This window comes from Mastigoproctus giganteus, chromosome 4, assembly GCF_048544385.1.
Source record: "Mastigoproctus giganteus isolate SK-2022 chromosome 4, ASM4854438v1, whole genome shotgun sequence".
Classification (NCBI taxonomy): Eukaryota; Metazoa; Arthropoda; class Arachnida; order Uropygi; family Thelyphonidae; genus Mastigoproctus; species Mastigoproctus giganteus.
The window spans coordinates 185,653,800-185,667,959 of NC_143578.1; positions in this window are offsets into that span (position 1 = coordinate 185,653,800).

Consider the following 14,160-nt stretch of genomic DNA (forward strand, 5'->3'; position numbering starts at 1 on the left):
CGCCATCGTTAACATTGTTTTTTAGAGGTTCTCGGTTACGATTCTAGTTCTAGTAATTCTTCGTTATTGTTATATACATTTCGTTTTTTATGTTTCTCTTCGGTTAAGTTATTCTCTCTTTCGCTTATTACTGCACCTATATCGTTTAGATTCTCAGTTTTATTTTCCAATACAAAAAAAAATTGAAATTATGGCACATTTACTTCCTTCTTTTTCCCTATTTAATTGTATTTTTCGTTTTTCAGCTCCGCTTTTATATTTTCTACCAGACATTTTTTAGGTATTTATTTAATGAAACAAATAATTACATACAAGCTTTCTAATTTCATATACATATATAAACCATGCTACAATACACTACACTCTCTCTTCTCAGTTATTCTCAATATGAGAATTATTAACATCAGTTATATTTTACATAAAATTGACTCCACAATGATTACTCAATCATTCTCTTACCTTACCAATTTGTTTTTCTGTCTTTCTCTTACATCAATAACATTTACTTCAGCTCTTTTTACTCCTTTAGAAACTTTGTTTCTAGCCTCTCACACAACACATAAAACGTATTACGTCTGGTACCCTCTTTCTTATAGGTCACCCATTCTGCCTTAATTAATATCCTAGCCACCCTGGTCATCCCTCTTTACTCATGAGGTTTATCTATTAATAAAATTTATTTCTCTTTGCACCTCATCTGATATGTTACCTTGTTTGGCACTTGGCCTAATTTAATGACATAGGTTAACCTCTCCTTACAGTACTACCCTTATAAATAATATTTCTTTGCTAATTCCTTTACATTATTACTTTGATTTTACTACACCTGAACCACCCTTACATTTATTCGTAATCATTAACAACAGGAATGTTCCTTTCTTTTACAAGGACTATCACTCAACTCAATGGCTTACAGAGCTAGGTTATAAGTCCTTGAGTTCAGGATTAAATAAAGAAACAAGGAACAGACTTACTTTCTGAATTCGCTTCCAGTGTCCTCGCGTTTAGGTTTCCCACGCGGCTGACAGGCTTACTTCAGTTTCTTGGGCTCTCCGGTTTTCCTTCGAGGCAGACAGGCTTACTTCAGATCCTTGGGCACTCTGGTTTTCCTTCGAGACTGCTGGGGGCACTCAGGCTTTCTTTCGAGGCTGACAGGCTTACTATCACTTCTGGGGCACTCTTGACATGACGCACCTTCTGGTGTAGACGATATATTCACAGGTGTACATACCTGGCTCATTCTCTTTACAAGGGCCTACATTACCAAACTCGCCTACCTCTACTTCAATCCGCACTCATGACCTTCTTTCTCCCCTTTGACCACACCACACAGAATGCTCTTTTCTCTCAATTTTTCTTTCCCCGAACTTCACTCTTCCCCTTAAGTTTAGCACGTCTCCTCCAACCAATCCTTCCCCTCTGCTTAAATTTACGTTCCTTTCCATTTGCCAACACAATTCTCCCTAGCGTGCAAACCAACCCTTTTCTCAAAATTTCTTTTTTTTTTTTCACAAGCAGTATGGCCTTTTCATGTCCACGGCAACTTCAACTTCCAAAAACACTCATTTTCGTTTCACACCTTTCTCTCTAAAAGTATCCGAACACCCAAAAATCAGTCAGCCTGACGCCGTTTTTAATTTCTCTATTAATTTATCTACTATTCTCAATTCTTACGCTTAAACTGTCCCATCACTAAATCTAGCGTTCTTCAAACTTTAACATTACTTCTAGCAAAACAATTTTTATTTTAAATTTCATCTTACATTGTCATTGTCAAGTAGGCAAGCTTATAGCTTACGCTGCTTACTAGTGCCTACCGCTTACTTCAAATAAACGGTGTCCAGCTATTTTTATTACGGCTCATTTCGACGAAATGCAAAAAACGATTGAATTTACGTGCCGACAAAAGATTTTCGGAGAGTGATTTAACTTATATTTATTTAGTAAATTTGCCGATACTTACCAGTGAAGAAACGAAGCACGTGAAAGTACACTTCACCGAACGAATGACTATTTAATATTCAACTATACTGTACTATACATAGCCTCAAATGTCAAACGGTGAGAGTTACGCTAAGCTAACACGCTTCAGAGGGCTAGACTTGCACTCCCCCCATTCCGACTTTGCCACATTGTTTGCATAATTGACAAATGACAAAGTATATTTTGATTTTACCGACTGCAGACAGAGGCGATAGAAGACAGAGCCGTGTTTACTATTTACTGTCATTTAAAACATTGATATTTTATTCAAAACCAATAGTGTTGCAAACCAACGATTTAAACTTTATCTAGGTACGAAAAAATTTTGTATAATTTATTTTTTCTTAAATTTTTAATTTAAATTGGTTTTTTTTTTTTTTTTTTTTTTTTTTTTTTACCGCGAAGGGAGCCTTGTGATTGAACGGGGTCCTGGGCTGCAGCCCATAAAGACCATGCCTAAATCCGCCCCTGCGTGAACTTTGTATTAACGACATTCCACTGTAATGTAAATGGATTATACTATATTGTGTTGAGAAACGCATCACTCCTTTATTCAAGAATCGTGATGGTTGCTAACAAACATGCACAACACGGGTGATTTCGAAGAAATGCTTATTCGCAAGTACAGATCCAAATACATCTTCGCCCTACACAAATATCCTGCAGTTAAAAAACGAACAAAGAGTTGTGAAATTCAAAATGTACGCAATAACAACCCACCACTTCCTCGCCACTAATTACCACATGCAGAAAACCCTCGCCTCTCCTCCTTCTCCGAAACTGCCCTCACCTCAACCTCTGACGACAAAATTAAACAGCTGAAGCCAAACTTCATCGACGCTACCAGACTGCGGAGTTTTGTCGCCCTAATGAGTATCCACAACGGAGTTCTGCTCCACCCTCCCCACAAGATATTGCTATAATAATTTCACCTGAAACGTACTAAGATTAGAAGGTGATACCACTCATAAAACTTCGAATTTTGAATGTACGCTTACAAATACAGCGATATACAAATCTTAAGCACCGGTTAGATTACCGTGGCACCTCGGAACAGATGCACGTCGGGGAAGGCTTACCTCAGTACAGTAGCGTGCATCAGTTACAGTACCGCCTTCCAGTATCACTGAAAGGGGTGGATATGGCGATTCTCGCCATATCCACCCCTTTCAGTGATGTTTGCGAGGTGACACCGTGTGCCAACCTCTCTCCAGATTAGCTGACGTCCAGAATTGCTGCTGAGACTGAATCTACTCTTTATCATTATCAACCCACTGCAGGATGGAAACCTCCTCAACAATTCATGCTGAGGGAAATGGACCATAATCTGCCACGCTGGTCCAGTGCGGGTTGGCAGATCGACCGTATTCAGCAGTCAGGAAAACCCCGGTCTACTCAAAGAGCGTGTGCTACTGCACTCCCGCTCCTGACCACTCGGCTACGGAGGCCGTTTTTACCGTGTGCCAACCTCTCTCCAGATTAGCTGACGTCCAGAATTGTTGCTGAGACTCAATCTACTCTTATCAGCAAAGAGTACTTTAAGTAAAGATTTTGTGGTTGTAACCTTTAAAAATAATATTTAACTCCAAAAAAAAAAAAGATACTATTATTTTTAGGCCAACCGAAATAATTAAATTCATCCACCGTGCTGTGTGTCTTATGTCTGTGAAAAAAGCCCATTAAAGTTCCTCTTTCACTCCGCTGGATATCGCTTGCAGCCTCGATATTCTAATCAGAATATCGAGTAAAGGATACACCCTACACCCACAGTATATATACATTTGAGCAGTGACGTACGTATCACGTCAGTTATACATTCCATTGTTAACTAAACAATTCAACCAAATCACTTATTATTGTTTAAAGGCAACAGATTCTCATTGTAAGTCACATCTTTTGTTTACTTTTCTCCAAAATTTGATCATAAGTTGAAATATTGAGCCTAACAGAACACGAGCAATCCTTGGCACTGGCCACAACGTATCCGTGGACATAAAACATTGGATCTTTAATAGATTGAAGAGCGTTGCACAAAAGCCTTTCCCCCTGTGAAGTGTCATATTGCGAGTCAATATAATCTCTCCTTCTGGAGCAGCGAATGTTAACTTTGTAAAATCATAAATACGTGGGTGTTGTCTTGGATGAAAAACTAATTTTCATTCAACACGCCAAATACGTCAGATGTTGTTCTTTGGTTTTTAGGAGCATTAGCAACTAAGGCCATATTGCTCCGGGGATATGCAGTGGTCATTCCCTGACCTTTCCGCATCCTCCCCATTTGGTGACTCACGGGCTCGAACCCCAGTCTAATCAAGAAGCGTGTGCTACCACTGCTGCTCCTGCCCACCTGGCTACGGAGGCGCCAGATACGTCAGGGACAAAATTAGAGTGCTAAGAGGTAAACTCCAAATTGTTGTAAGGAAACATTGGAGTATTAAATCTTCTACTCTATTAATTTATTATAAATGCCTTTTTTCTCCCCAGAGTATGTTATGCTGCTGGGGCTTCGGCTCCTTGCATTCGTCATCGAGTTGTTAGCAGACTTTTTCAACAAGCGCAAAGAATCTATTTACTTGCTTCGTCCAGGGCCTGCCGGACGATTTCTACAGCAACCCTCTTTACTGTCTGTGGCAAGTTGCCCATTAAATATGAAATCGAACATTCTTTCCTGAGACATCGCAGACGTCTTGGAATACCTGCTTACTTTGACCAGTTTAGTATTGACTATAATATTAGTGATAAAGAGGATTACAAGCGCCTCAGAACTTTATATGTCTCTTCTTGGCAGACCGAATATGGTGACATGGATCGACTGGTAGAATTATGACCTTGTTTTTTTTTCCAGTGTTCAGGAAATTAATAATAAACCCTGGCTGCACCCAGGTTTGTATACTACATTTTTGCTTTCCGGACACGGCAGTCTAAATTCAAAGCCTTTTGTTCTGGGTTCGACTGCGTCTCCAAATTGTAAATGTGGTCCTTTGGGGACTGTCGAACATTGAAATTTTGATTGTACATATTATGTAGATATTAGAATGCCTTTTCAATTACAAACTGTTGTTTATAAAGTTGAAGATCTTCCTATTTTGTTGGAATCTCCAGACCTTTCTAAGATTTTTTCCCGTTTTGCAGACGATATTTTCTGCAGACACAAACGTGTTCTGGGTCTACCAGATTAAACTAAAATGTAAATAATTGTTTGGTACTGTACCTTTTCCCTTTAATTTTAATTCCCTTTACTTAAAACTAAACTTTAAACTGAATCAGTTTTTCAGATATTTAAAGTTGATTTTACTAAAACAATTTATTTTCGGTGTAATTCTGTTCAATCTTATGTGGCTTGTCTTGCTGACCAATTGTTTATCTGGGCTTGAGATGTAGATTGCCAATGAAAGCTCTAATTCTGATGGTAGTTTGCTTTGATATTAGGAGAATTCCTTTATCAGAAGCTAAGATAATTTTAATGAAATGGTGTGGCTGATCTGCTGATCATATTCTGTTTTAGGCTCGGATTTATCGCTAATTTGTTTCGGAAGCTCTAAATTGTCGCTTAATAGATTAATATCAGGATATTTTCCTGTCTCTGTTAATATAAATGAATAGTTATAATGAACTGTTGTCGCTGGTCTAGCTAACCATATTCATGCTCACCGACTGTTGAGATTTTGTCATAATGATTTTAACTTCAATCCGCAGCTTAACTGAGTGTTAGTTTAGTGTCCACTGTGGCACATTTCTTTTATACTCCCTGTTTTTATTATTTGATATATCCAAAGATATATCAATTACCTTACTTCTTCATATTCAAAATTCTAAATTCATCAGTACCTTTTAACTGTTCGTTCTTCCTTGGGAAACTCGGTTTTCCGATTCCTCGATTGTTAAAATTCGCTAAATTGTTCCTGGCTGCCTCCTCGTGGCTAGAGACGGGAGTGAGAGGCTGTGCCGTATTTTATCCTCAGCCTCTCACTGCTAAATGCCAGGTGCCGGCACACACACACAACATAACCAAACATTACACACACGTAGTACAAGTCTTTATTCTTTCTTTAACTTTTAGATGAATTTATTAGTTTTTTTATATATTCCGGCAGTTGGCGCTATGCCTTACATAGGGAGGATATAGGGGAAACCCTGGATGCCTCCAATAACGTACATAAACACTTAGAAGCTTAGTCCTCCAGGAGTTCTGTATCAGTGGTGGTATTGGGCACATCATAAACAAGGACCGATGGATCAGCGCGTTTAGGCGGGTTGCTGGGTAGGCCAACTGCCTGCAGTGCAGGTGCCATGGAGGCTGAGGTCAGATGTTCCTTGCTGGTGGCTTCCAGGAGGACTTCTCGGTTACGAATGACTCGTAGCGATTTTATTTTAATGATTTAAAATCTTTCTTTAGGGTGGATTGGAGAAATTCTTTGACCTACTCGCTTGTCTTAAGTTGGGAGCATTCAGATGCACGCACCAGGAGGATGTGCTGGTCCTTTTTTAGTGGCTTGTGTCCGCTGGAGGACTGCTGACTAATGGGGATGGTTGTGCTGACTCCAGGACAGCAGAATAGGATTTTGGTGGAAGTCCACTTTGTTTCTCCTTGATCATCTTGATAGGCTCTGGGCCCTCAATTGAGGGCAAGGGTAGCTTGGAGATGGTACCAAGGACTTGCTCCAGGATAGCCGTATTAGTATTAGTAATAGTAATGGCCGCATGGTGCAAGAAAGCCTATGGCTGCAAAAAAAAAAAAAAAAAAAAAAAAACTACCGAACAAAACAATGATAAAAACAAAAATAAATAAATAATAATAATTAATAAAAAATGGAAATGAAACCTATCGTCCTATTCGCTTCCCTGCCCCAATGGTATTATCCAGATGACCTTTGAATTTCCCCAAACTGTCAGCCTCTACCACCCATGTAGGCAACTTATTCCAGTAATTTATAACTCGCTGGCTAAAATAAAACTTCCTGCAGTGCAATCTAAACCTTTTCCCACGTAACTTGAATTTACGTCCCTTATTCTAGCATCATTTATAATCTTGAAAATTTCGTCCTCATTCATTTTACTGATGCCTCTCAGAGCCTTAAACACCTCAATCAAATCTCCTCTAAGGTGTCTAGTTTCCAAACTCTGCAACCCACATATTCGAAGTCTTTCTTCATAAGGACGCCCTTTTGCCGATCTCACAAGGCGAGTTACCCGTCTTTGCACCCTTTCAAGAAGCTCGATGTCTTTCTTTAGGTGCGGTCTCCATACTTGAACACAGTATTCCAAGTGTGGTCTAACAAAAGCCTTATATAATGGGATTATCACGTCCCTATCTCTACTTGCAAAAGTTCGACAGATCATAGATAGGACACCATGGGCCTTCCTTGCGTCCTGTTTACAATGCTCAGAGAATTTCATGTCTGACCGGATCGTAACACCCAAGTCCCTTTCCACCAGTACTGGGTTCCGTTGAACTCCACCAAGTGAATAAGTTATTTTGGGATTACTGTTTCCCAGGCGTAATACCTTACACTTTGTTGGATTAAAGCATAGCTGCCATTTTTCTGACCATTCCTGAAGTCTATCTAGGTCTCTCTGAAGAAGCTCAGCTTGACAGTGATCATTAAACACTCTACCAATTTTAACATCATCTGCAAATTTAGACATCACGCCCTCTATCCCTTCATCGATGCCGTTTAAGAAAATTAAAAACAACAGTGGTCCTAATACTGATCCTTGGGGAACCCCACTTTTTACATCAACCCAATCTGAGTTATAGCCATTTATCACAACCCTCTGCCTCCTGCCCTGAAGCCATCCTTCTATGCAACTAAGGATTTTCCCAATGATTCCAACCTGTTCCAGCTTATAAAGCAACCGCTCGTGTGGGACTGAGTCAAAAGCTTTGCTGAAATCTAAATAAACAATGTCGAAATTATTCCCTAAATCCAGCTCGTGAGTAACCCTTTCGAAATAGCGAACCAGATTTGTTAAACATGATTTTCCCTTTACAAAACCATGCTGAGTATCCTTGAGAATTTCAATTCGATCCAAATGATCCTGAATTCCACCCTTGATTATTGCCTCCATGATTTTCCCTACCACTGAAGTCAGACTGACAGGTCGATAATTTTCCACTTCACTTTTAGAGTCACCCTTATGTATGGGAGATACATTGGCACTTTTCCAATCGAAAGGAATCTCGCCAGAGTCTAGTGGTGCTCGCATAATTAGCCTCAATGGTTCAATGGACTCACTTGCCGCCTCCCTCAAGGTTATAGGGTATATTCCATGAACTCCAGGAGCCTTACTGGTCTGTAGGCTCGAAAGTTTTTTCATTAAATAATCTTGCGAAATTTCAATATGATTAAATACATATTTTTCAACTTCGCTGCCACAATTTCCGACTGCCACAAAAGCTTTTTCATTTGTAAATATCGATGCAAAATAACTGTTGAGTTCATCTGCAACGGCAGCTGATGTATTTAATAATAACCTCTTTCCCTTACATAAAGGTCCGATCTGTTTGTCGTGCTCTTCTTGGCATTTATATATGTGAAGAATTCTTTATTCCCACCTCTTTGCTCTGTTTGCTAGTGATTTCTCATAAACTGCCTTTGCCTGTCGAACCTTTTCTGTGGCTCTATTACAGATCACCTTGTTGCTGTTATAGGCTTCAGTACTTGTTATTGCTCTGTAACCTTTCCATCCACCTTTTTCTGCTCAAGTAATGTGGCAACTTCACTATTCATCCAACTTGGAACCCTCCTCGTGGAGTATTTTTTTAATGGTATATACGCATTCAAGGCATCTGTGATTAATGTTTTAAAAGCGTACCACAGTTCAAATGTATTCATTCTCTGTGCGATATCTACCCAGTTAATAGAGGCCACGTAGCACCTTAAGGCATCGTAATTTCCTTTTCTCAAATTAAAACCCATTCCTTTGCCTTTTACTACTGCTACGTCTTTCTTCATCATCCACCGTAGAACTCCGTGATCACTTCCTGCTACTGGTTCCTCTACTGTCAGCCCTGTTATGTCATCTGATTCATGGGTGATGATGAGGTCTAGGATATTCTTTTCTCTGGTACTTTCCTTGACATGTTGATACAAATAACAGTCATCTAGTTGATTTAAAAATGTTGTTCCCCATGTCGAGTTTCCTTCCCATTTACTCCAATCAATTAGAGGCAAATTGAAATCAACCATAATAAGACATTGACGCTTACTTGCCCATTCCATTTGCATGTAGAGGCTTTCGTCATAATCTTCGCAATCACCTGGTCTGTAGATTACTCCTACTCGCATTATACCTTTGTTTGCAACTATCTCACACCATGCAGATTCTGCACTAGCATGCGAAACGTCTGAATCCGGGAAAGCCACCGTCGCACTCAGGCCGCTTCTGATAAGAAGCATTACCCCACCACCCCTTCTATCTACCCTATCCTTCCTAAATACATTATACAAGCCATATTGAAACTCATAATCCCCAATTTCCGAGTGGCACCACGTCTCCGTAAGCCCTATTATGTCTGCGTTACTTGTTTTAACCAGCAGTTCGAATTCGCTCATTTTATTGACCACACTTTCTAACATTACTGTATAAACAGTTAAGACTTACTGTTCTTGAATATTTAACAACCCTTGAAGTTTTTAGGCCCTCTTCCCTGGCATTAGCTACCCACTCGCGCGAAAAGTTTCTGCCCTCAGAACATCTAGATAATACGTTCAGTTGGGGTAGCAGAGGTATGTGCAAGCGTTACTTTGACCAATACTATCAGATAAACGCGTGTCAGTATTACCCACATCCCCCCCTAACTAGCAGTTTCTCGGAACCTTTAAGGTATCCTCAATAATACTGGCAAAATCGTTTGCACCACCTTTGTTTAAGTGTATCCTATCTCTACAAAACAAATTCCTTCTACCTACAAGTGTGGGCCATGCTGATAGAAATTTCCCCCCTAAAACCTTGCAGAGTCCTTCAAGTCTTGAGTTAATCCACAACGCTTTTAATATATAATCCCTCCTATCGTGTCTGGGCAGAATTGCAGACACGTAGACATTGTTGCCTAGCTCGCGACATTTCCTCAGCATGGTCCTGAATTTTCCCAACAAATCGTCAGAACGTGTACGTTGAATATCATTAGTCCCCACATGAATTATAATATTCTCTTTACCCCCTTTAAAATCTGACAATCTGTTGGTGACATCATCAATAGTTGCTCCCGGCAGACATACCCTGGTTCTACTCCACCTATCCTTATTACAAAAAAATAACCCCGTTTCCCTGACAATGGAGTCTCCTAATAAAACAATGTCCTTTTTAACCAGAGTAGTTTGCACTTGGTTTTTCTGTTTTGAGGCTCGAATCGGTTGTGCATCACTTGGTAGATTGCTGGAGTCTTGAGTCCCTGACGATCTCCCAGATGCATTATTCTCGAGGGCAAGCACCCGTTTTTTCAGGGACTCAAATTGTTCCATCAGTGCACCAAATTGTAATTTCAGATCGGTGCACTCCGTACATCGATCACGAAGAAAAGAATCCCCAGGTGAGCTAGGATCAGTCACCAGGTCGACCTTGGAAAACATTCCACATGTTCCACAACGGATTAAATCATTACTCACCCGTAAATCACCATCGGCTATTTCCGTTTGAGTCATGATACCCTGTGACGTGTTTAAGGCAGATCTCGTCACTACCATTAAAAAATTAAATAAATATCAATGAAAGTTAACTTTAAAAAATTTTATCTATAATATTATTAAAATCAAACTGTTACAGGAAAACCTATAACAAAATAATCCAACAATATATAAAAAAATCAAATATTTAAAAGCACTGTCCAAAAGTAAACCACCTAACTGAGGAGCCCTGATGAAGCGCGTCCGCTCACCTCGAATGCCAACACTAATATTCGTGATGTTTCAAGATGCTGCGATATGCAGAAATGAAGCCTTTCTTGGTAAGAGCACACCTTTATTCCCCTTCTCTGTACTTGTTCCAGAAGCTCTATATCCTTCCTAAAATGAGGCCTCCAGACCTGTATGCCATACTCAAGCTGTGGCCTTATCCTTTCCTGACCACTGTATTAGCAAAATTCCTGTATATCATTGACAACATTCCACGAGCTGTTCTGACGACCTGTCTGCACTGCTCAGCGAAATTCATATCTCACTGCACACTTACTCCGAGCTCTTTTAAATTCTTCACAGTCCAATATAGGTTCACACAGTTGGTACTTTACTCTGGAGTTGCCCTAGGCATCACTTTGCATTTGTCAATGTTAAAATTCAGTTGCCACTTCTCAGCCGATCTCTCTCAATTTTCTAGATCCTGTTGCAGTAGCATACTGTCATTAACATCTCTGCAAACCTTTGTAGCTTTGCAAACTTGGACATAGGCCTCTTTACCTTTTTACCTTCATCAATACCATTGATAAATACAGAAAACATTGGGGTCAACCCCAGACCATGGAGTTAATCCACTAATAACACTGGTCCACAAAGAGCAGTGTCCATTGATTACCACTCTGTCTTCTCCCACTCATGCATCCCTTTTCCCGTAGCAGCAACTTTCCCTTAATGCCACACTGCTCCGATTTCCACAGCAGTCTTATGTGGAACAGTATCAAAAGATTCCCTGAAATTGAAGTATATGATACCAAAATTATATTTTGCATCCAGTTCCTTCGTAACCACATTTTAAATTGGTTAGACAGGATTTCCCCTTAACAAACCCATGCTGTGTCTGAGCTATAACTGAAGTACAACAGTGTTATCTAGATGATCCTGCATTACTTCTTTAAGCAGTGACTCCGTTACTTTTCCTGGAACAGAAGTATCTATTATCCCAACAGGTCTGTATTTACTGGTGTCATCCTTTGATCTCCCTTTGTGAATTGGGGATACATTCAGGAGAGGCCAGTTCGTGGTGGCCTCTCCTGAATACAAGGATGCTCTCATAATTATGGCTAAGGGTTTGCTTACTTCCTTCGCTGCCTCCCTTAATATAACTGGATATATCCTATCCATCCCAGGTGCCTTTTTTATATATAATTTTAACAATTTCTCTTCCAGTTTCCTCTCAGTTATTGCAAAATCATTTAGCTCCCTGTTAGAATTTGATAAACTTCTGGCCTTTTTAGAGAATTTCTCATTTGTGAATATGGATGCAAAATATTCATTCAGTTTATCATCTACCTGAGCTAAGTAAAAGTCAAACTTTTTTTTTTCTTTTTTTTTTTTGTCCTCGCTTTTTCCCATTATATATGGGGTCAGCGTTTTTATTGTTTTGGCATGCAATTTTTTTACGGCCGGATTCCCTTCCTGACGCCAACCCTCACCCTGTATCCGGGCTGGGGGTATGCGGTGGTCATTCCCTGACCTTCCGAATCCTCCGTATTTGGTGGTCACGGGCTCGAACCCCGGTCTAATCAAGAAGCGTGTGCTACGCACTGCTGCTCCTGCCCACCTGGCTACGGAGGCTCCCTCAGCAAAAGTCAAACTAAGTGGACCAATTCACGTGGCTTATGACAGAGCCTTCTGCAAATTCAATCTTGAATAGAGGTATACCTTGGAGAGAGGGGAGGAGTTAGTTGTCCTGCCATTGGGTCATCCTAAATCCTTACTGTCTCTGTATAACACCTTCATTTCTTATGCAGATGACCTCAAGGTATTAATCATCACACAAGCTATTCGAATAGATCTGAGTGTTTCAAGAATGCTTCCCTGAAAATATCGCAGTCAAAACCATCATCTTGGAACATAACTCATCCAGTCTGCGTACACGTACTTCACTAAAGAAGGGCCCTAGGTCAACAACACTACCATCCAGATGTTTATCCAATCAACAAAAGCAGTACGAAGAGCTTGTTATGATCATCTTACATTCATCCAGCACTTTGCCAATTTTAAGAGGAAAACCCTCGCTACTCTGTGGAGGGCTCAAGAGGCTATTATCCAAAACTGACTGGTCAGCTGATATCGATGGGCTAATATGGAGTCTCCCCAGTGGCCTTCTATGCATAAATGAGTTAAGCCCTTGCAGCAGTCAATTTTGAATCTTCCTGTAACGTGGCTAAGCTATCTCAGCCGCATTCTAGGCTGCTCTTGCATAGGATCGCAATCCATAGCATGACAGAGATGCCATCATGCGAAGTAAGCCTCAGAGCAAATTAAGTAATGACTCTCCTTTCCGGTCCTAAATAACTAGACTGGAGGGCCTTGAAAGGATGTTTCTGCTACTAGAAAATTTCATCGACAAGCTGCACACACACTAAATTTATTATTATTATTTTAGGGTTGCCCGTAATTAAATACATTAACCCGTGTTTGAGTCTGTGAATTGCGTATGTTCTATGGTCGATTTGCCTGTTTTGCTGGAAGAAAAAACCCAGTTACTGGGGCGAAAAACCTTGCTATCTACGCCTGAGACCGCCTAACTCAGCCACGGAGTGAAAAAAGCCCATTAAAGTTCCTCGCGTCATCTACGGCATTCGAACCCAGGCCTTTTCCACCCGGTGTGGGGAGGACGATGACGACACCACTGTGCTACCGCGCAGACTGCACACAGAGTACAAGCGGATGTGCGAAGGCAAGGACTACAGAAATAGTTGTTCACCATACATATAGTTCGTACAAAGATCCTTCTAAGTTGATTCGCTTTCACCCCCGAGGCTCCCAGCTGTCCATTCTATGAACAAGCCAGGGCTCCCCGCCTAATAATTAGCATTAGCATTAGTAGAGGCATTTGATGCAAGAAAGCAAGCTTATGCAGCATCAGCCAAAAAAAAAAAAAAAAAACCCCACTTCCACTTCACCCCTCTGTTCGTTCAAAATACCTGTCCAGCTGAGCCTTAAACTTATTTAGGCTATCAACCTCCACCACAAGGGATGGAAGTCTGTTCCACCAACCAACCACCCGCTGGCTAAAGGCAAATTTCCGCACGTCTATCCTACATCTGTCTTTCCTCAATTTGAATTTATGCCCTCTCAGGTGATTATTCTGAGCTAGAGGAAGAATCCCATCAGCATTGAGCATGCTTAAACCATTCAAGGCTTTATACACCTCTATCAGATCACCTCGCTGGTGCCTAGTCTCCAGACACTGTAATTTGCAAAACTTAAGCCTTTCTTTGTAAGAGCACCCCTTTGTCCCATTCACTAATCTTGTTGCCCTTCTCTGTACTCGTTC